Raw genomic sequence first — 7290 nt, forward strand, 5'->3', positions numbered from 1 at the left:
CGGTGGAACGTCAAATTTACAGTATTTACAATAACTACTTCTTCTGTTATTATTATTGTTATTTTATACAGTGGCCACAAAGTATTGGGGCATTTAAATAACTTCTAAAAAATCATTTTAAACAAATAAATATTATAACAAACTAAAATTAACATTCTGAATATTCTGCAATTTCTAGGTGACCAATGAAATGTAAACAAATTGTGACAATGAAAATGCTCATGAGAAAACTACCATTCAAAAGTTTAGGGTATATATATTTAATATCACAATATATATATATATATATATGTGTGTGTGTGTGTGTGTGTGTGTGTGTGTGTGTGTGTGTGTATATATATATATATATATATATATATATAATTGTATTCAAAAATATGTGTAAAATTGAGCAAAAGTTACTGTACAGGCCTTTATATTGTTATATTGCATATATATAAAACTTATTATTTATATTTTTTATTCTTGTTTGTTTGTTTATTTATTTAAAACATCCTGAAACACAGCAGGGCTTCAACAAATATATAAACATTGATATTAAGAGATATTTTGTCAGCACCAAATCAGCATATAGAGTGATTTGTGAAGAAATATTTTTGTGACACTGAACTACATTTTACAATTTATTAAGATAGAAAGAAAGTTATACTGTGTTTTTTTAATCAAATAAATGCAGTTTTGGTGAGCCTTGGTAAAATTTTCATAATAATAATAATAATAATAATAATAATAATATAATAATATACTTAGATACTAATAAACATATACATTGGAGTTATTTTAAATAACTGCTTTGAAACTATCTATTGTATAAAGCACTATATAAATAAATTTGAATAAAAAAATCTAATAGTTCAAATATTGTATTTCATGAAATGCTACAGTGGCAAAAAAAACAATTTATTTATTTATTTATGTTTTTTCTTTTTTAAGAAATTAATCCACTTAAAAGAATATGTCTTTTATTAGTTGTGATAGAAATGTTTTACATTACTTTTGTAAACAAATATAAAAATAATTCCACACCTGTATTTTATTTGATACTATTATTCAAAATGGGCAAATTATTAATAATAAATAACACACAGAGGTGTCCAAACTTTCAACCAGTAGTCAGGTTTCAACAAAACGTAAGAGCTTCATTTCTTATTTTCATTTCATACAGTGGTCACAAAGTACACTTAAATTCCTCTTTTATATTTTATATATTGCAATTCAAAATACCAAAGTAAGTGACACTTCATTGAAAAAGATATATATTCCATTGCATACATGACAGAGAGAAATGCTAGTGAAGGAAGTTAGTTCTAGGATCTTTTGTTTGTGTGATGTTTGGCATTTTATTAATAATCCCAATTTAGTAACCCCAAAACTATACATGTGCAAGGCTGAACATATATCAGAAGTTCTCAGGTTTAAAAATGCTATCTATTAATATTTATTTGTTTATTTTATTTTATTTTTTATTTTTTGTAATGATGACGTGCATTTTTTGTAAACTGTCTTTTTAAAAGTAGGTAGCACAAAAAAAAAAAAAAAAAAAAGTAGGTAGCGCATCAAGCCAGTAGATGGCAGTGAGATCTGCACTGGCAGTATGGCAGCGTACAGTAAGAAATGACTCTCCTGTGCATCAGTTTATGGCTGTACTTGTTGTTATCGTTCGGTGGATCTGGTATTAAAGCTGCTGGGAAATGAGGACATTACAGTTAGTGTTGGATTCCTCTTGAAATGTTGTAGGTCAGTTGCAGTTTTTGTTGTTGTTTTTTGTCTACTGATTTTTCTTGATATTTTTATATTTTTGTGTTTTTGTGTTTTTGCAGGGTTTTTGTTTTTGTGTAGTTTTTGTGATATAATTAATTAGTTAGTTTGTTTGCAGCACTTTCTTTTTCTTCACTACACCTTTTCAAACTGTTATTTGTATTGTAACCTGGGCATAATGTAGCCTACACATAACATGATTCCATAAAACTGCGTTCCTCTTTATAAAATAATAATAATAAATAGATTTTTTAAAACTAATGATTATATTTAATTTTATTTCAGTCTTATTTTTATCAACAAAAATGTTTTAATAGTTTTAGATGCAGTATATCTATTAGTGACTCACATTGTGATTCCAGCATCTAATGGATGAATACAAATAGAATACAGGAAGTAATCGTGACCTTGTTTTCTGTCTCTTTAGCTGAAGCACAAGCCCAAGAGAGGACACGATGCCAGTCGCTAGGGCAGCTGCAACTTCGTCCATACCAGCCGAGGAGGTCTAATAACGTTTCACGGTCCTGGTCAGCTGGTGTGTTATCCCGTCCTCAACCTGGGCTGCTTTAGGAAGAGTGTGAGATGGTATGTGTGTGAACTGGAAAGGACGGTGATCAAGACCTGCGGTCAGTTTGGGATCGAAGCCTCCACTTCTCCGGATACAGGAGTCTGGGCGGGCGACAACAAAATTTGTGCAATTGGTAAGTACATTTTTAATTAGTTTTTTGTTTTTCCTTCATATGCGTTGATTACTGGTCAAGTGTTTGGACACCTCTGTTATTTATTACTATTATTAATTTGCCCACTTAGAATAATAATCTGAAATCTGGGGGAAAATACATGTATTGGAATTATTTTATATTGGTTTACAAAAGTTTTTTAAAACATATCACAACTAAAATAAGAAATTTTGGATGAATTTCTTTCCAAAAAAAAAAAAAAGAGTTGTAATTTTTGAGTAGTTGTTCACCGCTGTAGCATTTCATGAAGTACAATATTTGAACTGTTTGTTGTTGTTTTTAATTCACATTTATTTATTAAGTGCTTTATAAAGTGGAGATAGTTTCAAAGCAGTTATTTTAAAATTTCTTCAAAGTATATGTAAATGTTGTTATTATTATTATTATCATTATTGTTGTTGTTGTATTATGTTTTTGAAAGAAGTTTTACCAAGGCACACCAAGACTGCATTCATACGATTTCATAAAAAATACAGTACATCTTTCTTTTTATGACTTTTCTTTGTTGTTGTTGTTGCTGTGTTTTTGTTTGTTTGTTTGTTTGTTTGTTTGTTTGTTTGATTTTGTTGTTGTTGTTGTTTACAATTTACCTTTACTTCTTAATTCTTAATTTTAATAAACTGCAAAATGTAGTTCAGTGTCACATATTTCTTCAGAAATCAATCAATATACTGATTTAGTGCTCACAAAACATTTCTTATTATTAACAATGTTTATATATTTGTGGGAGCCATGATTTTTTTAGGATTTGTTCAGGATTTTTTAATGAATATAATGTTCAAAACAACGTTGTTTATTTATTTATTTTTTTAATATATTTTTTTGTAACAATGTAAAAGCCTTTACAGTCATTTTGATCAATTTAATGCATCCTTGTTGAATAAAATATTAATTTCTCCAAAAAAAAAAAGAAAAGAAAATCCTACTTTGACCTTAAACTTTTGAATGAATTCAGAATATTAACTTTAATTTGTTATAACATTTATTTGTTTAAAATGATAAAACAGGTTTATTTTCAATTTCCAAAAAAAAAACAAAAAAACAATATAAAGTTCAAGAGAAGACTGAGATAAAGTATTATTATTTTGTTTTGCAGGTATTCATTGTGGAAGATACATCACCTCCCATGGACTGGCTCTTAACTGCAACACAGACATGAGTTGGTTTGATAACATTGTGCCATGTGGGATTATGGGTAAAGGTGTGACGTCACTGAGCTGAGAGCTGGGACGGGACGTCCCAACTGAGGAAGCCGTACCAAAACTGCTGGAAGCCTTTACTGAACAGTTTAACTGCACTTTAATATATAATTAATACATAAATGATATAAATAAAGTGTTTGAATTTCAAGTGTTTGAAATGATTTGCTATGTATGTGCAACATCGTTTTACCTCTCTGAGAAAATACTGCGATGGTACCATGTCATATAATAATATATCTTAATAATTATTTTTTGTGGTTGGTTGAACGGATTTACTTTTTGTTCATTTTGTTTTGTTGATTTTTTTTGATTGAGTGAGTGATTTGTATGGTGAGTGAAGGGAGTGGGGTTTCAAAGGCAGAAGTGATACGATACAGCAATACGTTTTAGGATCTAGCCCCAAACTAATGTAAAATATGAAAACACTAATAATAAATATAGGCATATGCAAAATTAATTGGATAAAACACTAAGATCCTAACTGATCATGAAAGAAAATAATTATTGTGTTCCACAGAATAAAAGTAGTTATTAATAGCAGTATCGTTGATTATCTTTCAACACACTTATGTTGATTTCTAAGCAATATGTCTGCAAAGAGGATGCATTTTCTTTTTATTTTATTATTAGACTGTATGTACAATACATGGGTAAGACATTTATATATAATTCAATTCATTCAAGAATCCTGGACAATAATAATAATAATAATAATAATAACAGCAACTATTATTATAATAATTATTAGTGTCCAAGAAAGAAATGGAGCCGCACAACTCTTTTTAACATTGATAATAATTAGAAATGTTTCTTGAGCCTCATATCATCAAATAAGAATGATTTCTGAAGAGTCCTGTGACACTGAAGACTGGAGTAATGATGATGAAAATTCAGTTTTACATTAGAGGTTTATTATCAAAAAATATTTTCAATATTTTCAAAAAATATTTAAAACAAACAAACAAATGAAAAAACTTCGCACACACACACACACAAGATTTATGACTTCTGAAGAAAAAAAGTGAAGCAAAGTGAGACTTCTGCATGAATCTATCAGTCTCTCATCTTCCAAAATTCTTGGTTCCAATTTTTCTGCCCAGCCTTTGGTTGATGTGAAAACAGTGGCAAATTTTACAAGCTGTAATTATGTTTTGGAGCAGCTCACTGTAAAGACATGATTTATGTTCTGTCAGGCTTGTGGTGGAGCAGCGGTGATTTATAGGTGTTTTTCCTCTGATCATTGCAGTGAACAGACGCTAGATTCAATTACACGTCCTGTCCTCTACAGATGTGTGTCCTTGAGGCCAAAATCTTGTGAACACATTTGTCACTGCTGAAATGTCACCTTTTGAAGCAGAGAATGATTTTATAGCGGATATAGGATATGGCATTTCTGCATTTGCTTGATAACAAAAATACTGTGTGTATAGTGTGTTTGGAAGAATCACACCATTTCAAGCTCCGACAATGAAAAAAAAAGAAAAAAAAAAAACTTGTTCATGTAGTCAATACTTGTGTTTATTTCAAATCATGTTATCACTTGCTTCATAGGTGTCATATTTGATATTTAAGGGCTGTGGTGGAGTTTTCCAGTGAATTTCGGTCTGTTTAGTGTGAATTCATGAGACCTGCATATATTGGTGCTTTCTGGAGATTGACAGATTGAAATACCTTTTTCTTTTCTTATCTTTTTTTTTTTCACAAGGATGCATTTATCTGACCAAAAGTGTCAGTAAAGATATTTCTGAAAGAAACACTATATGGTTTTCATGTTTTCTTAGGCAGCACAGACATGTTTAACTGTGAAATTTTTCTTGAGCACCAGGATATTAGAATGATTTCTGAAGGATCATGTGACACTGAAGACTGGAGTAATGATGCAGAAAATTCAAATGTGCATAACAGGAAAAAAATCAATCAAAATAGAAAGTTTTTAATTTGTTATTAAAATTGTTAATAACAAATTTAACAATATAGTGGTTTACTGTATTTTGAACACGGAAAAGTTGCATTTACGCCAGAATTGTAATTGGTAGTGTACATTTATTTTACAGTACGTTTAAGTTTCCTTTTGGCACACTGTTCCTTTAAAAGAGAGGTACTTACAAACTTCACCCAACAGATGGCAGCGCTTCAATGCGTATCTGCTTTTGAAAAAGGACTTTGTGAGGATAGATTTGCAGTGAATAGTTCTGTTGCATTTGTAGGGGCCGGTGCTAGCCATTTGGGTGCCCTAAGCACAAATGCTTGGCGGTGCCCCCCCCCCCTTGGGTGCCCCAACCAACCACCCACCCACCCACCAACCAACCAAAGAAATAACTACCATTCAGAATTTCTTAGTTAGGTTCTCTTTACTTCCAAAATAACTGCTGCAAATGAATAATTGGAACTGAACAATGTAAACACAGAAAGTTAAAAGTTCAAAAAAAGTTTAGTGCAAATAACAGTATAAGTGTATGAATTTTATGAAGTATGAATTTTTAAAGTGCACATTTTTAAACTGCAAATAATCATGCATAACTGCACAGTAGAAAATTACTCAACAGAGGGAATACATCTCTATAAAGAGACCATTCTGCTATTCTATAGAACTATATTAAACATTTTCACTACCATCAGTTGTCAGAGGCCCTACAGAGGCACACGCCTACATTTCCTAGCTGCAAAATCAGCTATCAGGTCATCATATGACAGTTTCTGAGCCACGTCCCCATTGATGCTGATGACAGCCAGACCACTTAAACGTTCCTGCCCCACTGATGAACGCAGGTACGTTTTGATGAGTTTGAGCTTTGAAATATATATAATTTATATATACAAAATAATTATACACAGTACACACACATACTTATTGTAGGTACAAACTTTTATTTTGGATGTGATTTGTGTATATTTGTCTTTTACCAGCCCTAATAATTTGACAACTCTGTGAATATGAAAATATACAAACACTGAGATTGTGGGGTTTTTTTTTCTAATTGCATTTTCACCAACAGATGTCGCCCTTGGCCGAACCTCTTGAAAATGACCGCATGCCATAGTACAACAACGAAAAATCTTTATCTAAGCGGTCTAATTTGGCAAAATCACATCACGTTCAGTTGCAGGGTTTTTCTAAAGTTCAGACTGAGGCAGATAGACATTGTATTGAAGCGAAGAAATTACAATAGAAAAATTTATTTTTCTGCACTAATAGCTATATGCACACGTGACACATCTGTAACGTACGGGGAAAATTAGCTTTATTTGTCATTCAAATATGACGATGAGGACCCCAACAATTGGCCTTCCTTTCCTGCTCAAACAAACTGCATCTTTAACAGCCCAAGTTTCACAATTTCCCCGGACCCCCGTTAAAATAAAAGACACAGTTGGGGGTTTTTTAGATCTTAAAAAAGCATTCGACACTGTTAACCATGATATCCTACTAGAGGAACTGAAAAAAAAAATATGGTGTAAGAGGTAGTAGCTCATTCTTGGATAAGTAGTTACTTAGAAAAAAGGTATCAATATGTCCAAATAGATAATTGCAAGTCACAATTGTTGCAAGTGACATGTGGGGTTCCCCAAGGCTCTGTGCTGGGCCCATT

The 7290-nt window shown here is 31.3% G+C and overlaps 1 long non-coding RNA gene across 1 annotated transcript; it reads left to right on the top strand.

Annotated features, from left to right (window-relative positions):
- The first annotated feature begins 1343 nt into the window (after nt 1–1343).
- On the top strand, nt 1344–3849 carry LOC122139758. Its single transcript, XR_006156514.1, has 3 exons — nt 1344–1737; nt 2186–2459; nt 3595–3849. It is a non-coding gene; the product is annotated as an uncharacterized LOC122139758 (long non-coding RNA).
- Nucleotides 3850–7290: the final 3441 nt, after the last annotated feature.

The sequence above is a fragment of the Cyprinus carpio genome, chromosome B15, assembly GCF_018340385.1.
Source record: "Cyprinus carpio isolate SPL01 chromosome B15, ASM1834038v1, whole genome shotgun sequence".
NCBI classification, from domain to species: domain Eukaryota; kingdom Metazoa; phylum Chordata; class Actinopteri; order Cypriniformes; family Cyprinidae; genus Cyprinus; species Cyprinus carpio.